General features: G+C 36.9%; 1 long non-coding RNA gene across 1 annotated transcript; it reads left to right on the forward strand.

Moving 5' to 3' along the window:
• Nucleotides 1–17447: 17447 nt before the first annotated feature.
• On the forward strand, nucleotides 17448–18679 carry LOC121109216. Its single transcript, XR_005845970.1, has 2 exons — nucleotides 17448–17751; nucleotides 18376–18679. It is a non-coding gene; the product is annotated as an uncharacterized LOC121109216 (long non-coding RNA).
• Nucleotides 18680–19378: the final 699 nt, after the last annotated feature.

Genomic DNA, 19378 nt, shown 5'->3' on the forward strand with positions numbered 1-19378 from the left:
TGCAAAAGTTGCAAATGCATAAATTATAGGTGCTTTTTTGTTTGTTTGTTTTAACATAAAAATATTTCATTTTTTATAACATTTAAGAAAATGACTATCAGAAGAAATATAGAATTGAATTTAGAAAATATATAAAAATTAAAATAGTTGTCATAGGTGTTAGTGCTTACCATGTAACATGCAACAATTTTTGAAATCACTTGAGTTGGAAGGGAACCTTAAAGGTCATCTAGTCCAACTCCCCTGCAATGAACAGAGACAGTAACAGCTAGATCAGGTTGCTCAGAGCACGGTCCAGCTTGACCTTGAATGTCTTCAAGGACAGGGCATCCACCACCTCTCTGGGCAACTTGTTTCAGTGCATCAACATCTTTATTGTGACAGGCACTTCCAGGTTCCGGCCAAGCAGCAAGCAGCACAGTTGTAGCTTTTCCTCTCTCTCCCATTTTACTTGATTATTTGTTATTATTATCATACATTCTTTTACAATTTGTAGAAAATTTATTATCTTACCTTATCTTTAATTGGGTTGTTTTTTCTTCTGCCCAGAAGGGGAACTGGAGGATGAAAGGGACCTTCTTTCATCTATTCCTGTCATGCTTGAAACCTCAACACCATCTTAAGAATGAATGTGACATTGCCTTTTCTCACGTTACTGGGGACTTCATCTGACCACCATGGCTTTTCAAGTATCATCAAAAGTCGCTTGGTGACTACATCAGCTAATCCCCTCAGGACTCTGGGATGCACCTCATTGGGACCCATAGACTTATGGATGTTCAGCTTCCTCAGGCAGTTGTGAACCTGATTTCTGCTTACTGTAAGAGAGTCAGTGCTTCTGCTATTCCCACCTTCTGAACCATCTGCTTGAGGGCTATTTGTGGAACAGTTACTAGTAAAGACCGAGGCAAAAAAAAGTTGTTGATACATTATATGTTTGTATATATGTTGATATACTATATATTTAATGCCTGATTTTAAAAAGTAAATAATTTCACAGAATAATGTCTCTATCTTTTTCTGGAATATTGGGTATTTTTGTTTCCGTATCTTTAAAGATATTTTGATTAGGAGGGAGTCTTAGTAAGGAGAGTGATGTTTTGGTACCCTTTGTTTAAGTAGAAATAAAATAACTCTAGTGATAAGGATCAGTAGGGAAAAAACTAATTGAAATTAATTCACCTTTTGCAGATATCATTAATGGTTTTAATGGTCATTAATTATTTGATTTTTTTTTCCCTAGATATTTGGGATTAAGTATTTATTTACAGCAGAATTCTTTACATTGCTTTGGAAATATGACACATTTATGTGGACTGTACTTCATAAATACTTTGTCTTTTTCTGAAGACACATGGGAACTGCAAAGTGCCATGATCTGTGTCAGAGTGTTAATAAGGAATTCTATAGGAGAAAAAGACAGCAGTAGACAGGAGCTATATTCAAGGTCTATGTTTTAACGTGTGTGGGAATTGCCTTTTGAGCAAAGTTGTGGGAATAAATGTATTAACATGTTGGTCTTAAAATTCTGAATGAAAGGATTTGCCCTGATGAAATGTGAATATGTTCTAAGATGCTGGAAACAGTTTAAAATGTTTTTTGATTGATGGCTATAGGAACAATGTAAGCATAATGGAAAAACTATCAACTTTATGTTTTTGCCTTCTATACACAATAAAAATGATTTATAACAAATAATTAACAATTTATAACAAATGATTAGATCAAGCAATTGAACCATTTCAGGAAATTTAAAATTTTTACACCATTTCAGGTGTAAAAATAAAAAACTTAGTTATATATTGTAAAAAAAAAAAAGTTTATTTCAGAATCATTTTATTATAGATTCTAAAAGCAAGTAAAAGAGCAAAAATTGCAAATGGGAAATTAATAGGTGACTAGACATGCATCCACAGGACACCTGCCTCTAAAGAAATCTTCTAAGGCTAAATGTCATTCATTTTTTATGTAAGGTCTCTCATCTGTTTTTATATTTTAAATGTAAATTATAATTATAATTAAGCGCTCTGTACTGATATATGTATGTATATACATAAAATAGATATTGCAGACTTTTCTCACCTATAAAGTAAGTATTCTTAGCTCTTCTTACTGCACAACACATTCATTTGCATACCTTTTTGGTTCTTCCTGTAGTCAATTAAGTATACTTCATGTCATCTGTCACAAAAAAAACGATTGTCTCTGCTAACTTAAGGTATTTAATCTTTAAGGACACTTCATATTCTATTAAAAGAAAAATAATTGATTCACCCTATGCAACATTTATTCCTTAAGTAGAAAAAGCTACTTTTTATAGAATTCAACTCTGTCCTGACGATTAGTAGGCATAGAACATAGAAAGCCTTTCAGCCTTTATGGGTATTTATCCATAAGATGATCAACTCTCTAAAATCCACTGGCTGTACTGAACAGAATATGTCTGACTAATCCAGAGATTACTTCACATGTAGATACCCACATCAAAGACACATGAAAAGACAAATTCTACCTCCTCTTCTTTGCAGATGCTTGTAATTCTACTGACCATTTAAGAAACTTAGATGATTTTCAGAGGTGTTAATTATCTGAGATGAAGACCATTCTTACAACAAGAAAATTCTACCCATAAAATACAAAAATTTAAATGCAGCACCTCTAGAAAATTTGCCAAAGCAATGACTAAGATACCTCGTTCCAACTCTTTCTTCATGCAGAAAAATTTGAAGATGTATCTTTAATCTTTTCAGTGAATAACAAAACACAACTTATTATATTTGCTTACTTCTCACTCTTTTATGATACAACTATTTAACTTTGTATGGCTTGCTTAAATGTAGATCAGACCAGAGAAAGACAGTACAAAGGTAGAGAACTCTACCACGCATCACAGAAAGACAGAAAAGGTATATCTAGAGAGTGTGCAGGAAGGCAGGAAATGAATTAGATGACAAACGAACTTACTGGAAGCGGTGACAATGAAGGACATCTTGTGAGTTTTTCTACTGGAATTATGTGTTATTTAATCAATGACAAAATTTCATGAGTTTGTACCTTTGATGTCTCATCATGGAAATTTTGCATATTCACAAATGTCAGAGGAATATTACAAATAAAAAGAAATATACAGAGTAAGAGAACTGACTAGTAAGACCTTTTAAATAATTGAGATGCTTCTGGTGAATTATTCAGGTAACCACTTTTACATTATAGAGTAGCAGATATAAGCAGTCTGGTAAAATGCACATATGTTTCACTTGGAATATGATGTGCAGAAAATTATGGACTCTAGTTGCGATCAAAAGGTTCTAGATGTCTTAAAGAAGTGACCTAAAAATGCAAATCACAATGTTTGGATAGAGTACTAGTATCTAGGAATCAAGTAAATTGTCAATGCTGAAAATGCACAAAATCTCAAAAGCAATATGTATGATATCAAATGAACTATGACGGACTTCCTTACATCACTGAGATCAGCTCTGTGAAAGAACCTGCTATTAAACTGCCTCATGCTCCAAAGCATAGAGGATAGATCGACAGTGCCTTCTGGGGGTCATAGTGTTGGGAGATGTTACTGGCACAAGCCAAAACCTTTTCAGGCACCATTCTAACAGTCTGATAGAATTTGCAGTAGAATCTAGGAGTATTTACAGAAAGTGTTTTATTTATTAATAAAGATATAAGCAAGGGCTCCTTTATTGATATATAATTTTCCCCTTGTGTTTTAACTGTATACTTCAGGCTTAGAAAGAGATAATTTGTTACATCATATGGCATAACTGTGCTTTCTGAGTCCTGTGCCAATGATTGTTGATTGCGTTTCATGAATTCATTAATAACTTTCATTTTTGGCATGACACTTGTCTGTATATTGGAGAAGCATGTAGGTCTTACTAATCAGAGACCACTGCCTACTTGCTATATCAGCACATAATCCCATATTTATTTGTGAGGTGTGGAGACTAAGGCGTGGTTTAAGAAGCCTACATTGTAAAAGCATGCTAGTCCACAACATGATTTCCATTTTATGTTGCCTAGCAACTTATCTCTGGTATCAATCCTAGCGTACAGATTGGCAAAAGGTTATACAAAGGGAAAACTGATAATGAAGGCAAGAATGGGATATCTGAAAGAAAAAAAATACATATAAAGTGGTCCATTTTATAAACTTGTGCATACATGTCCTTTTGGACACTGATTATGAGCAAGAAAGCAAGGATATCATTTTAATCTGTGTACATTTGCACCGTAGGGCGATATTGGACCAGGGCAATCCCAGGTATTTATACAGAATGGGGGAAGATCTTGTGGAGAGTTGCCCTGCAAAGAAGGACTTGAGGGTCCTGGTAGACAAGAATCTGGACATGAGCCGGCAGTGTGTGCTTGCAGCCTGGAAGGCCAACTATGTTCTGGGCTGCATTAAAAAAGGGGTGGCCAGCAGGGAGGTGGAGGTGGTTGTCCCCCTCTACTTGGCTCTTGTGAGGCCCCATCTGGAGTACTGCGTCCAGGCCTGGGGCCCCCAGTACAGGAAGGACATGTAGCTCTTAGAGCAGGTCCAGAGGAGGGTCACTAAGATGATCAGAGGGCTGGAGCACCTCTCCTATGAGGGAAATGTTGAGGGAATTGGGCTTGTTTAGCTTGGAGAAGAGAAGGCTTCTAGGAGACCTCATTGTGGCATTCCAGTACTTGAAGGGAGTGTATAAACAGGAGGGGGGACGGCTATTTATGAGGGTGGATAGGGATAGGACAAGGGGGAATGTTTTTAAACTGAGACAGGGAAGGTTTAGGCTAGACATTAGGAGGAAGCTTTTCATACAGAGGGTGGTGACATAATGGAACAGGTTGCCCAAGGAGGTTGTGCATGCCCAATCCCTGGCCATTCATTGCCAGGCTGGATGTGGCTGTGGGCAGCCTAGTGGTTAGTGACCCTGCCCACAGTAGGAGGGTTGAATGGATGGTCTTTGAGGTCCTTTTCAACCCAGGGCATTCTATGATATGATTCCATGAGGAAATAATAGATTAAAAGAAATAATAAATTAAACTCCTTCCTTCCCTCATGAAAACTGTAGGCTGTAGACTGAAGGATCTAAATACAGAAATCCATTCACTCTTCCCCTAAATCTAGTTACAGTATAGTTAACATATCATGCTTATAAGAAATATTTCTAACATTTAATGATGGGCCTATTTGTAATGTGGTACAACTCTCTTCACAATGGTACAAGTTCCATAAGTGAGATGCTTTGGAGTTCTGGGAACACCAGACACTGGAACTGCTCTGCAGCATGGACTCAAGCATATACTGAACTCTTGTCATTTAAGATATTCTTAACATATTCTAATTTATTCTTAGTTATTTCACAGATAATGTTTTGTGATGCATCTTGATCACAGAAAGATAATATAGCATATACATCCACTTGCAGTGTTATACAGCTTGCATTTTGTCCTAGAATATTACTGAAATTATCTCTTTACAGTGACCTCTATTTGCATTTGGAGTCTAGCAGCAGTACCAACAGAAGTACCATTTGACTGTCAGCTGCTTCCAAACAAAAGCTGAATGTGATACTTCTTTTCAAATACCTTTTATTAACAGGCCATGTGTAGTTTCTTTATGTGTTCAGCTAGAGCCTTAATGATTTTAAATAAAATTTGCAAGATATGGGAATAGATCTCATCTGAATTAACAGTTCTAAGACAGAGAGCTGCCATATGGCTTCAAACACTTCCCACTCAGTACATGACTCCTCTAGCTCTTCATCTTCAAGTTCCATTCAGTGCATTCAGTAAGTGTGTGAGGAATTTTAATCTGATTCTTTTCTCTCCACTTTTATCTTGTACAAGATTGCATTTGACAGCTGAAGACAATGGTCAGAACAAAACACTATGCTTTTCAACGACCACACTCCAAAATTTAGAACAAATATGGAAAGAATTGTGAGGGGGAGGAGAAAATGTACAGAAGTATTAAGCCTCTCAGAAACTTTTTTCCTCTTTATTCCTTAGGTATTCTACGTGCTGTTTAGATATATATTCAGTTGCTAATAGCTGCTGAAAGAAAGAGTATAAATTATGATGTATGTCAGAACCACTTGTCTTTCCAAGCTTTGTGCCTTTACTTCTCTATCTTGATAAATAAACTTATTCCTTGTATTGCACTTGTACTTATTCCTAAATTCTGACTTTTTTTTTCTTTTTTTTTTTTTTTTTGCCACAAGACTAAGTGAACTCTTGCCTACCTAGGATCATGATGATGGGTTCATCCTGTTGACCACATGAAGCAAACACTTCACATTAATAATAGAATGATTCTGCACTGGTTTCTGTGGCTCATGGGTGTCCAAATCTGGGAGCTGTCTCGCTCCAATTTATAGGAGGGAGAGGAGGTTCTTTGAAATATGTATGCCCGGCGTGAGATTAAGAAACAACGGTTCAAATGTTGGTCCGACCAGTTTATTACAAATGTTAATAAGGGAGATGAAGAAAGGGGAGAACGGACACTATTACGGATTGGGGTGATGGGGAAGGGAAGGCAAGCGATAGAAAAGATAGAAAGAAGCAAGAATTGCATAAAGCGGGAATAGTCACCACCAGGATCCGGCAGTAGTCCCGTTGCATGACGTTCCGACGGTCCGAGGCCAAAGGGCAGGAGCAGCGAGGCTGGTCTTGGGCAACGAGAAGGTGCAGGTACCGGGTGGGTCCAGGAAGAAGCCGCAGAGTAAGTCTGGGAGGAAGCAGCAGGTCTCAGGTAGCAGGCCCAGGGAAGTCCGTCAGCATACGGTCCGTAGTGAAGGACCTGATGGCAGAAACCCTCTAGTCCGTCGTGGTGAGGGATCTGACGGCAGAAAACTCCTCTAGTCTGTCGTGCTGAAGGATCTGATGGCAGAAAACCTCTCCTCATGGTTGTTGGACCCTCTTTTATCCTCCTTTTTTTCCTGCCTACGTGACATCCCTGGGTGCTTGAGTAAGAGTCATGTGCATACCTCCTGAGATGGCCATCTTCCTCGAGATAAGTCCACACAAAAGACCGTTTCCCAGCCATTATCAGCAGCTCATCCCTCTCTTGTTGCCCCTGGCCTTGTCCATCTGTGCTCCTTAAAGGATTTCACAACCCTTTGCCAGGACCTGTGCATCAGTGTCCTCCAGACAGAAGATTTCTCTACCTTTGCCCAGGACTTGTTTGGACTTGTTCCTCAGCAAACTTTGAGTCAATCATATAAAAGAATAATCTCTTACAGGAGCTTGCTCCGTATTTCTGGTTAGCCATAGAACTTGAGCAGTTCACTTGGTCAGAAGCATTCTGGAACTGACTATAAGAAAGGTCAGCCATTGCTGTCATATCTGCAAAAGAATTATGTCACTGCAGCAATCTGTCAGTACTGACCTCTTGCAATAAATGTCTTGCCTGAAGAATTTATTGCAAGCAGTATTCCTGGCTCCTCTATCTTAATTCTGCATAGGCTTTGAAGACAAATGAGGAAAGTGAGGAACTGAGTCTATACAGCTTCCCAGATACACTCAGAATGCCCTCTACATGTTCTTTGACAACTCTGCGTCTATTTAATACTTCCTGACTGTTGTGGTTTAACCCAGCAGGTGGCTGAGCACCACACGGTTGCTCGCTCCTCCCTTTCCTGGTGAAGGGGGAGAGAATCATAAGAAATGTGGAACTCGTGGGTTGAGATATAAGACAGAAAAGGAAAAGGATAATAGATGTGACTATATATACATAAAAATATATGAATGTATATAAGAAGTGATGCACAAGCAATTGTCCACCACTCCCTAGTCAATGCCCAGCTAGTCCTCCAAGCTGCAGAAGAGAGAGAGAGATGAACTTCTACCCCTTTCAAAACTCCTTCTGAATGATATCATATGGTATGGAATATCCCTTTGGCCAATTCAAGTCAGCTGTACTAATTCTGTTCCCTCCCACCTTGGGAGGGAACCTTTCGCTGAGAATGTCCTTGGCTCTGTAGAATATTGCTTAGCTGCAACTACAAACATCGGTGTGTTGTCAACATTTCTTTTTCCTAGAACTGAAACACAGAATCGTACCAGATGCTCTGAAGAATTCAATCTCATCTCAGATGAAATCAAGACAATATCCACCACTTTTTTCATACCATTTACATCACATTTGAGTCCCACAATTTGTATACATCCTAACTAATTACCACCATTTATCTTTTTTTTTTTTTTTTTTTATACATATACACACATATTATTTCCATAATCTATGGGCCATCCATTTAAATTGTCCATTGTATTAATTTAGTTCATAAATTTAAGCTCTGTCTATCACAACAGTCCTTCAGTGCAGAAGGGATGATTCACAGCTTCTGCATGCAAAAGCTAGTTCTGGTTCCTTCAGAGTTCGTTCTTCTTCAGCCTGGGTAGTTCTTACTGTAATACTGTTAACAAGACATATAAAAACCATAATAATGATGAGATACAGTATTATGTAGCAATCAAATGTGCACAATTTAAATTATAGGCTGTTCTCATCCAGCTGAAACTAAGACACCTATTCATCCATTCTGTCTTGTCCTATATTATATGATTTTTTTCACCTTATAGGGTAAAATGAGAGAATACATCTGTTCCATTCAGGGAGAGAGAACATTCAAACAGACTGCGTCTATGTGCCCTCCCAAAAAAAAAAAGAAAAGAAAAAGAAAAAAAAAAAAAAGCACTGTACGACAGACAGCAACTGCAATGTTTAATGACTGAATATATGTGATGATAAGTACAAGCTTTGGCTATGAAATAGGGAAACCATGGTGCCTATGTGTGATGGCATTTGAAAACTTCATGTTTCTGTGAGACTAGGAGCTGTGACCTTCCCTTCAGAATAGTCCAACAGAGGCTATTTCACTTTGTCCATGAAGGTAGCCAAGATGGTTCACCTGAGGTAAATGGGAAAGAGGTCTGAACAGAGAAGAGAAAATAAATCCCCAAGGTTTTGTTTTGCTTTTCTCTGAAAGACTGAGTAATGATAGATTTGGAGAAGGAGTAAGATTGTGCAGAAATATGAAGAAAAAGAGCATGAGGAAATAATGGAGATAATAATCATTCTGACTACCAATTAGCAACTGATGAGAAACTGATGGAAAAAGCCTCAGTGTTCTACCTAGATATTTCATGTAAGAAATGTTAGAAGGCAGTGTATATTAATGCATTATAGATGCTGTACAGCCTTCACATTTCTTATTATCACAGTTTCATGTGCTGCATTTGGCTAGAGTCTGGGACATTGACATTTAAAACTAATCTGTTGGGAGAAATGCCTCCAAGACTAAAATTAAAATTGTGTGCATATTCTTCAGGAGTGCATTTGGAAGGAAGATATTTTCTAGCATCTAAATATGTGATTAAACAAAGTCTCCTTAATTGTACTATACTCATTAACTCATATCTATTATAAGGGCCATTTTTAAAATTATTTATTTGATTGAATTCATGTTGCTGAATAATGTACCTCAAATTATTCTTTTTAAAACAAAACCATTACATGCATATTTCTTTTACAAATTTAGTTCTGTGGTTATAATTCGATGGATCACAGGGCTGAATTTTTAAGAAGCATCACTACGAATTATATTACTATGAAGCCCGAAGCTTTGGAAATAGAATTTCACATACATTCTCTTTCTTTTTCATTGAAACAATGTATTTTTATTGGATAAATAAATCATAGAATCATAGAATCACTAAGGTTGGAAAAGACCCACAGGATCATCCAGTCCAACCATTTCCCCTTCACCAATGGTTCCCGCTAAACCATGTCCCTCAACACAACATCCAAACGCTCTTTGAACACCACCAGGGTCGGTGACTCCACCACCTCTCTGGGCAGCCCATTCCAGTGCCTGACCACCCTTTCAGAGAAGTAATATTTCCTAACGTCCAGCCTGAATCTTACCTGGCGCAGCTTGAAGCCATTCCCTCTAGTCCTATCACTAGTCACCTGAGAGAAAAGGCTGACCCCCAGCTCACTACAACCTCCCTTCAGGTAGTTATAGGGAGCAATAAGGTCTCCCCTGAGCCTCCTCTTCTCTAGACTGAACAATCCCAGTTCCTTCAGCCGCTCTTCATAAAGCCTGTGCTCCAGACAACTCACCAGCTTTGTTGCCCTCCTCTGGACACGCTCCAGGGCCTCGATGTCTTTCTTACAGTGAGGGGCCCAAAACTGGACACAGTTCTCAAGGTGTGGCCTCACCAGTGCTGAGTACAGGGGGATAATTACTTCCCTGTTCCTGCTGGCCACGCTATTTCTGATTCAAGCCAGGATGCTATTGGCCTTCTTGGCCACCTGGGCACACTGCTGGCTCATGTTCAGTATCTAGCATCAATCCACACTCCCAGGTCCATTTCCTCTACACAGTCTTCCAGGCACTCTGCCCCAAGCCTATAGCGTTGCCTGGGGTTATTGCGGCCAAAGTGCAGGACCCGGCATTTGGTCTTGTTGAACCTCATCCCATTGGTTCCAGCCCAGCTATCCAACCTATCCAGATCCCTCTGTAAGGCCTCGCTACCCTCAGGCAGATCGATGCTTCCAGCCAGCTTGGTGTCATCTGCAAACTTAATGAGGGTGCACTCAATACCATATAAATTGAGAAATTAATACATACATACATACTGACCAGCATTTGCACAAATATTGATCTTTAAAGGTCACTTTCAATCCCTGATATTCTGTGATTCTGTAATTCTGTGAAATAATATTTTTGCAGTCAGTAGAATGTGTTAATGCAGGTGAAGAAATGGTGACACGTGACAGTCTTCTACAAATACTGTGGATAGACAGGAGATGCTTCGCATGCAGTTTATGATGATCAAATGTGCTGGAGTGATCATGTATGACAGGGAGCAGCTTGAGCAGTGCCACTCCTTGAAGCAAGTTTAGATGAGAGCTAAGGACAACACCAGCATAATACCTAGAATAACATTCATCAGCAAGGAACAGTCCCACAGCTCTTGTGCCAAGGGGTGGCAGAGTGAGCGCATTGCTGAGAGATGCAGGTAAAGCTGTTAAGGGCAGTTAATGCATTAGTACACTCAGGACCCAAATAACATATGAATACAAACCAGCTGGATTATAAAAATTTCTCAGAACAGTCTGGGAAATCTTATCGGAAAACTCTGCTACAAGCACCCCTAATAATCAGAATGCTGACTGATCAGCCTGGTTGAGGTATTTAATTCCCCACATCAGAGTTACTCTATGTTACTTTTTCAGATCTACCTGTAAGCAAAATATATTCTTTTCTGAATATCTTAACGCAGTTTTCTTTCTTTTCTTTTTTTTTTTTTTCATTATCACATAAATTCCTTTATGTTTATATTTGCCGATTGTTTTTTACTGTGTGATAGTAATAGTAAGGGATATTTTCCTTACTTTATTTCCTCCTTTCTGAGAATTAGGGATTCTTTACTTTGCCTAGACTTCAGACTTCCTTTTATCATCTTCCTAGACATTTTTTTTTTTTACTTTTGGATAAAATAAGTATTTCTTATCTAAATTCTATGAAGCATTAGATCAACAAATAAAGGATTTATCAATCACCACAAGAAGTTTTTTCAACTTCTAAAACATAAATTTTGAGTAATATAGCTAATGATATTTATCATTCATATTCTGAAATAGATATAGCAAGATGAGCTTGTTAGATTGCTAGATACAAGAAAATACAAAGCCAAAACACACTGTCGGTTTTGTTTATTTATTTACTACCAGTGAAACAAAATATAGTGCTCTTACTTCAACAAATTGTTAATTGTATTTGGAGTTAGGCCTCAAAATACGGGCCTGAAAACATAAAGAAAAAGGAATACATCCAAAAGTAATACAATCACAAATAATATATAAGAAAGTAAATGATATCAAAATAGCTAGCATTCCAAGAAAAACAGTGCTGTACCATAATTACTGTACAGGACTGAGAGGACTCTTTTCAATCTCGAGTCCCTTCTGAAAATATGGGAAACTGGGCAGTTTTCCCAAACATGGGAAATTAAATTTCATCCTGTATCATTTCATTATTCCCTTGTGATATTCAAGTCCAATTGTGTATTAATGATGCCTACTAATCCATATCATGAGAAATCTTAATTAGAATATTCCCTTTTTTATACTAGAATCAAACACAAAAGTAGGAAATAAGCTTGTTCTTAACACAAATCCTTAAGAAAATCAAACAATAGCTTTCTTTAAAAGCTTTTCTTCTCCTTGAATTTTATTGTCTCATTTTTTAGCAAGTACTTTATCTGCCTAATAATTAGTAATTGCAGTTGTTCAACTAACAACTTTTTAAGCTTCAATGGAAACTTAAGTATAACGGATCCACTAAGTATTTTTTATATTTTCAAGCTATCTTGACATTGTCAGCTTTTTTAACTGCACACTGTAGCCAGATGTGCAACATTTGCTGGTTTTCCATACAGGAGAATCACAGAATCATAGAATGGTTCAGTCCTCGTGTGCCTTAAAATGTTTTCTCCATTCTTCTCCATGGATCTGCTCCATGACCTTCCCAGGCACTGAGGTGAGGCTCACCAGCCTGCAGTTCCCTGGGTCCTCCTTCCTCCCTTTCTTGTAATTGTGAGTGATACTTCCTTTTTTTCCAGTCCCCAGGGACTTTGCCCAACAGCCACAACTTTTCAAATATGATGACTGTATATCAAATATACAAGATGTGAGCAGTCTATGTTCCAGAATAAACTTCACAGAGGAATAAATTGTCCATAGTTTCTAGGATTCTGAACTACAGAAGATGCTAAGAATTCACCATGAGGCCACAAAGGAGATGAAACCAACTTATTCACGGTGATACATGGTGCAGGAACTATAAAGCATGGGAATCTTGAAAGAAGAAAAGTTCAGATTCTTTTTCACCTTTTGCCAATAGAAAATTAAGTAGTTTTTCTAAGAACCTTTTTCACCATCAAGACAGCCAACTAGTGGAACAGGTTGCCCTATGGAATTATAAAAGCTCCATTCTTTCAAGTTTTCAAGACCATGACTTTTAGGCAATATAACCAAAAGAAATAACTGCATCCACCTTGATTAGGAAATGGCATGTAGTCTGTTAAGTATCTACTGTTGTAAATTCCCTTTTGTGTTACAGGACAGACTGGAGGAAAATGACCATAACCAATATTTATTAGAATCTCACATATTCATGCACACATAGTTACACAGTTAGAGCAACAGTCATGAGGTCAATCTCAGCTTAGGAGCAGGTAATCAAACTGATGCTCCAATGGCTTCTAGGTAGGTGTTCAGATGATACCTCAAGAAGTTCCTTTGTTTCATCAGCTTTATGTAAACAATGATTGTTTTTCTGCAGACAGTAGTCACCTACCTTAGATGTGCTCTGAGTTACTCAGCTTGTTGTGCTAGTGGTCTTGCATAGCATGAGTTGAAATGTATTTCTATAATATGTATAATATAATTAGCAATATTAGTGTTTAGTAAATACAAAATACAAAGTCTAATGCTATAAGGGTGTATTTCCTTAATATATCCTTATATCTATTTTTAACTTTCTCCTTCCATTTCTCTTCCTCTTCTTTTCTCTCTAATAGAATTAGGACTGTCATAGAGCACTTCTAAGAATCATATAGCTTCCAATCACTTCATTCTGTGCTCTGTCAGAGGATACAGGATGATAATCCTTATCTATTTTCTTCATTCCTTTTGAAATGATAAGTCACAGAGCATGAGTTGAAAATTCACATCTGAAATAATCTCTGTTCTTACAAAGGTAGATTTGGGAGCCTCTCCAGGATATATTCTGTGTAATCCTTTACAGTGAGCGTGATAAATACAAGATAAAGCAGAATGTTCCTTAAAGGAATAACTGCTAGGATAAGCAGACTACAATTTGTTTAAAGCACACTGCATCTTCATTGTTGCCTAGACATCTATCTTCCATTCCTTATGGGACAATGAATAGTCCATAATAGGGTATAGGATATGAAAGAGCTAAGAGCTAGCAAATAAATTCTGTTTTGCTAGCAGGCTGCTTTAGCACACAACTGATGAATGCGTAGCATCCATATACATTGTTATTCAGTCCGAGGGCCTATGTTCAACAAATATTTACAAAAGGTCAAGATTTGAAGATTTAGAAAATATCAAAGTGGGCATACATTTGCTAGCTCTCATAATTTTTCTCCTTAAAATTCAACAGTGTTAATGTGTTTGTAAAGCGATGTCCCTAAAAATAGTTAATATTCATATGAGCACTAAATGAATATGAATTCTCTTTAAATAAGCTTTTCAGTAAAATCCAAGGTGGTATACATCTGATGTTTTCTTTGAACAAATACTGGCAAAAGTATTTATGTAGATTACTCCAAAAGGAGTGCTTTCTATTTACTGCTAAGGAAACTGCAACAGATACAAAGAGCACACCTTTGTTTCATACATACTTCCATGTCAGATTGCATTCTGCTGCCATTTGTCACACAGCAACAACATGTAATGGAATATTGGTGGGAAGGCTCAGCCTCTATTGCCATACCACCAACATCTCCTTCTGACATTGTGTGCCAACATAATAAAATGGGAGGGACTACTGAAGCAGCCCCTTGTAAATTATTTCAACTTTTACAGCATGGAAAAGGAATAGTTCTATAATATACGACTTATTTATTTTATTATTATTCAGAAAGAATGCTATTATTATGCTTTTATGTAATGAAAATTAAAATGTTTCCATTTCAGATTTTTTTTCCAGAAACATTATTAAGTAGAGCATACCAGTTTTAGATCCTGTTCTGTTTCTAGTAAATGCAAAAAGTAATATAAGGTTTTGTAAAATATTATATAGATAATCAAGTATTTAAAATATATAGGAACACCAGTAAATTAAAGAGGACATGTAACCTTTCCTTTTTTGTGAGTTGGATAGGATATGTTCATAGCGTTTTTGTCTTTTGTTATTCTAAACACAATTCTTTGTTCAATATATAAGTCATAGTAAAAAAAAAATAAAAAATACACTTTGTTATGGTTTATCAAACTTTATTTTGCCAGGGTACTTGACATTTGACTAAAATTTGACATACCACCATCATTTGCCTCTGACATTGAGAGCCAACATAATAAAATGGGATGCATTATTTTCAGAGCAGCACAAATAGAATTTGTCCTCCCAAGATGCAGTTTTAGTTTTGTTTTTGTTGATTTGTAAACAGATCTGATCCTGATGTGAAAGGGAAGGCCTTTTTTGTTTTGGTGTTTTTGCTTTGTTTTGTTTTTTTTCTCTCAAATATATATCATGCCTTCACAGGACTAAATTTTCACTTTCTCAAGCATTTTAAAGAAGCGCTTTAAAGCAGAGTTAAGCAGCCAGAGCTGAACCAGAACAGGAGACTGTGGACTGTAAAGGCATTTAGCAGCACTAACCATGTTGGAAATAATTGAGAGGGATGTCTGAGCACTTTTTCAGAGTTAGGAATAACCTGGACACATGCAGTGCTAAATAACATTTTTGAATATTATAAGTACATAAAATACATGTCCATAAGATGGTTTTGCTATGATTTGATTGCAACATGCTATAATTACTCTATACACTTTTAGTATAAGGAGGTCTATTGTAATCACCGTGTTTATGTATTTCTTGCTTATCATTTTATGAACAAAACAAAGAAAATAAAAATAAACCCAGAATAATAGTATGTGAGTTTCCCAAAAAGTCCTTTCTTGGACTTTATGGACCATAGGAAGCATGAGAAGCAGAAAGGTCCTTGACTCTATCTATGCACTGCTCAGCAAAAACATCAGTGTGTTACTAACATTATTTCATCAAAAATCCAAGACAGAATGATGTGAGCTCCTATGAAGAAAATTAACTCTATGCCATCCTAAAATCATGGCAAACATGTTTTCTTACCATTAGATGCTTCATTCTACAGAGGTTATACACAAACCCAATTAAATAGTGAGGAAGCTTCCTGTAAATGTGATAGATTTTAAGAAACAGCATTACTGTCAGATGCAGTGTCATATGCAGCACATACGGTTTATTTCTTAAAGAAGGACTGTACTGCTCTACGTGAAGTGGTTTTGCAATGGTTATCTCTGCTTCCATCTTTCTGGTGCAAAGGAAGGCTTAACAGAAGTGATAATATGGACTTTGCTTCGACTTTGTGTAAAACTTATTTATATCATGAGGATTTGAGCTGTGAATTGAAGATGTTAATTTTACACATCCAAAAGCTCATCGACGCAAAAGAAAGGAGATTTGACAAATCCTCCCTACAGAATGATTGTGACATTCTAGTTCTGAGGTTTTATTCAAAGTGAAAAAGTCAGGAAAACATCTAATTTTTAATTAGTTCTCCCCTTTTGGGAGATCGTTTGATTTTACTGGCAGAATTAGCAAGTGAAATCATTTAAGAACTGCCATGTAAATGTCCTTTACCCCTAGGGCCCCAGTATATTTAGATGAGTACAACATTAACCTGGAAACATTATTACTGATTTTAAATTAGAGCAGTTCTGAAATTTGGAGGAAATGATTAAATTAAAATAATTATTTTGATTCCTTTCTTGATCACTACTAATGGAAATTAGACATGTAAATCTCTTCTTGCGCATACAAGAGGACAATTTTTGTCTCCTCTCCCATTCTACTAATTATAACAAATAATTTAAAATCATTCTAGACATATTGTATGGTGCTTTCCAACAAACGAGATGAACAACTTGCAGGATATATCAAAAGAGAGAACAAACAAGGCTCTACAACTTTTCATCCTCAATTTTTGTTTTATAACTTCTTAGCTCATGTGTACACAGTAAGTTACTTTATTGAAATAATTTAGAAGAATGTTCTGAGATTGTGTGGTGAATTTTCCAAGTACTATTTAGCTACTAAAATTCAACCATATTTCTGTGGCCCGTTTGTGGCACTCAATTTGATTATAAGTACAGCAGGTACACCACCTGTACAGCAGTACAGCACCTTTTTTACTGCAACATTGTGAGTACAGTGTTATACTACATTCGATCATTTTTATTTATGCTTTTCCAAATTGTGACTGCTCTGGCAGCTAACTTAAGCATACTTAAACTACAGCATACTTAAACTACAGAAGTTCTTGAAACAGTGACCCAGTCATAGAACTGTCCTTACCTGTCCTGATTTCGGCTGGGATAAAGTTAACTGTCTTCCTAGCAGCTAGTATGGTGCCTTGTTTTGTATTTACAGAATCACAGAATCACTGCATCGTAGGTGTTGGGAGGGATCTCTGGAGATCATCTAGTCCAACCCCCAGCTAAAGCAGGTTCCCTTACAGTAGGTTATACAGAGAAGCATCTAGGTGGGTTTTGACTATCTCCATAGAAGGAGATTCCACTACCTCTCTGAGCAGCCTGTTCCTGTGCTCTGTCACTATCAAAGTAAAGAAGTTCTTTCTCATGTCCAGACAGAACTTCCAGTGTTCCAGTTTGTGTGCATCGCCCCTTGTCTTGTCACTGGGCACCACCAAAAAGAGCCTGTCCCTGAGACTAGGATGAGAAAAATGTTGATAACACAGCAACATTTTAGTTGTTACTGATCAGCGCTTACACTAAGTCTTTTCAGTTTCTCATAGGAGTGCACAAGAGACTGGGAAGGATCACAACCAGTACAACTCACACAACATGATGCGGATGGAGCAAGGAGCAGTGCTGGGGTCACCCCCTGCAGGAGGGGATACCATCCAGAGGGACCTTGATAAACTTGAAAGGTGGGCCCTTGTGAATCTAATGAGGTTCAACATAGCAAAGTGCAAGGTTTTGTATTTGGGTCAAGATAATCCCAGATATGTAATTAAACTAGGAAAACATCTCCTTGAGAGTCGCCCTGCAGAGACTAGATGAGGCCCTGGGCAATGTGATTTAGTACTTGATCTAGTAGTGGCTGGCAACCCTGCTTGTGGCAGGGGTGTTGGAACTTGATGATCCTTAAGGTCCCTTCCAACCCAAGACATTTTGTTATTCTATGATTCTGGAAAGCTAGATAGAATAGAAAACTTCACCTAGAAAAAACTCACAGGGTCAAGGACATATTCATTACTTAGCCACTAATGATATTTAAAATAAATATATAAGAGCAACATGGTTACAAAAATGATACAGTAAAGCAAAACAAAACAAAGCAAAACAAAAAGGATTCAGTTAGATCCTTAGCCAGCATAACTGGATATGGTCCTGCAAAATTTAAGAAAGCTGCCAAATTTTCATTGCAATACACTCTGGCCTACTATTAATAGAAAATTATTAATTCTATTAACAGTAATGAAGTAAAACACATGGGGCTATTCTATCAAGATAACTTTTTTTTTTTTTTTTTTTTTTTTTACTGTTTTCAGTAATGCATCTGCTCTCAGTTGGAAATTTCCTTTTAAGAACAGTCAAGAAGGATGTGAAAATTCAAGAGCTGAAAGATGTTTTTTAAACAAAAGCAGAGTACTTGACAAATGCTTAGAAATCAGTGCAACTAAATGAAGCCTGGGAAAATCTGTGTATTAGACAGAAAGAGATCTAATTCTGTAGTGGTCTTAATCATGCAGTCATGCAACTGTACAGTAAGAATGTAAATGATAATTTCTAAAAACATACTATTTCTAAAAAAAAATATGTATGTGCACTCAAGAATAAAGTCACTGGAATCCATGAGTTTAAGCTTTTGTTCTTCCTCTCTCTCTCTTTGTTGTTGTTGTTGTTTTGGGATTTTTGGGGGGAAAATGAGTATGAAGGTAGTTCCTTTATTGTGTTGATGGAGAATTGTGATCTGCAAATAAGGCTCACAGTTTTGCAGTATTTGCATGGCCTATGAAAAATCTACATTTTCCATATATTTCTCTGACCCTTTTGGTGGTTCTGTCAGATTCGTCTTTATGGTTCTGTCAGATTTGGAGTTTTAATAAAGAAACTGTTTTGTCAACTACTTTACCAGTAAGCTTCTGTAAATGATACCAATGGAAAAAGCATAACGAACTTGTATATGTTACATATTCATATTGCCAGTCAATCTGCTTGATTTATTGGCCAGTCAACATGGCCTTATACAAGGGGTGGGCAATGATGAGATGTCATTATCTTTCCTTTTTATTTTTTTTTATTCTTTTATTTTCATTTTTATTTTCAAAGTTTGCATTTATCATAACAGATGATTTCTACTCAAAACTTGCATCATTTGTCCCTAGAAATGTACAAATAAGGAAGTATTATATTCATGTATGGAAACATTTAACCATAAAAAGATCCAGGCAATATAAACTCATATAAAGGTATAATCACAGAACAGTCTTGAACATAAGCTATTTTAAACACTTGAAATGGATAGTAGAATATGTCACACAGTATGTTCTT

Source organism: Gallus gallus, chromosome 1 (genome assembly GCF_016699485.2).
Source record: "Gallus gallus isolate bGalGal1 chromosome 1, bGalGal1.mat.broiler.GRCg7b, whole genome shotgun sequence".
Classification (NCBI taxonomy): Eukaryota; Metazoa; Chordata; class Aves; order Galliformes; family Phasianidae; genus Gallus; species Gallus gallus.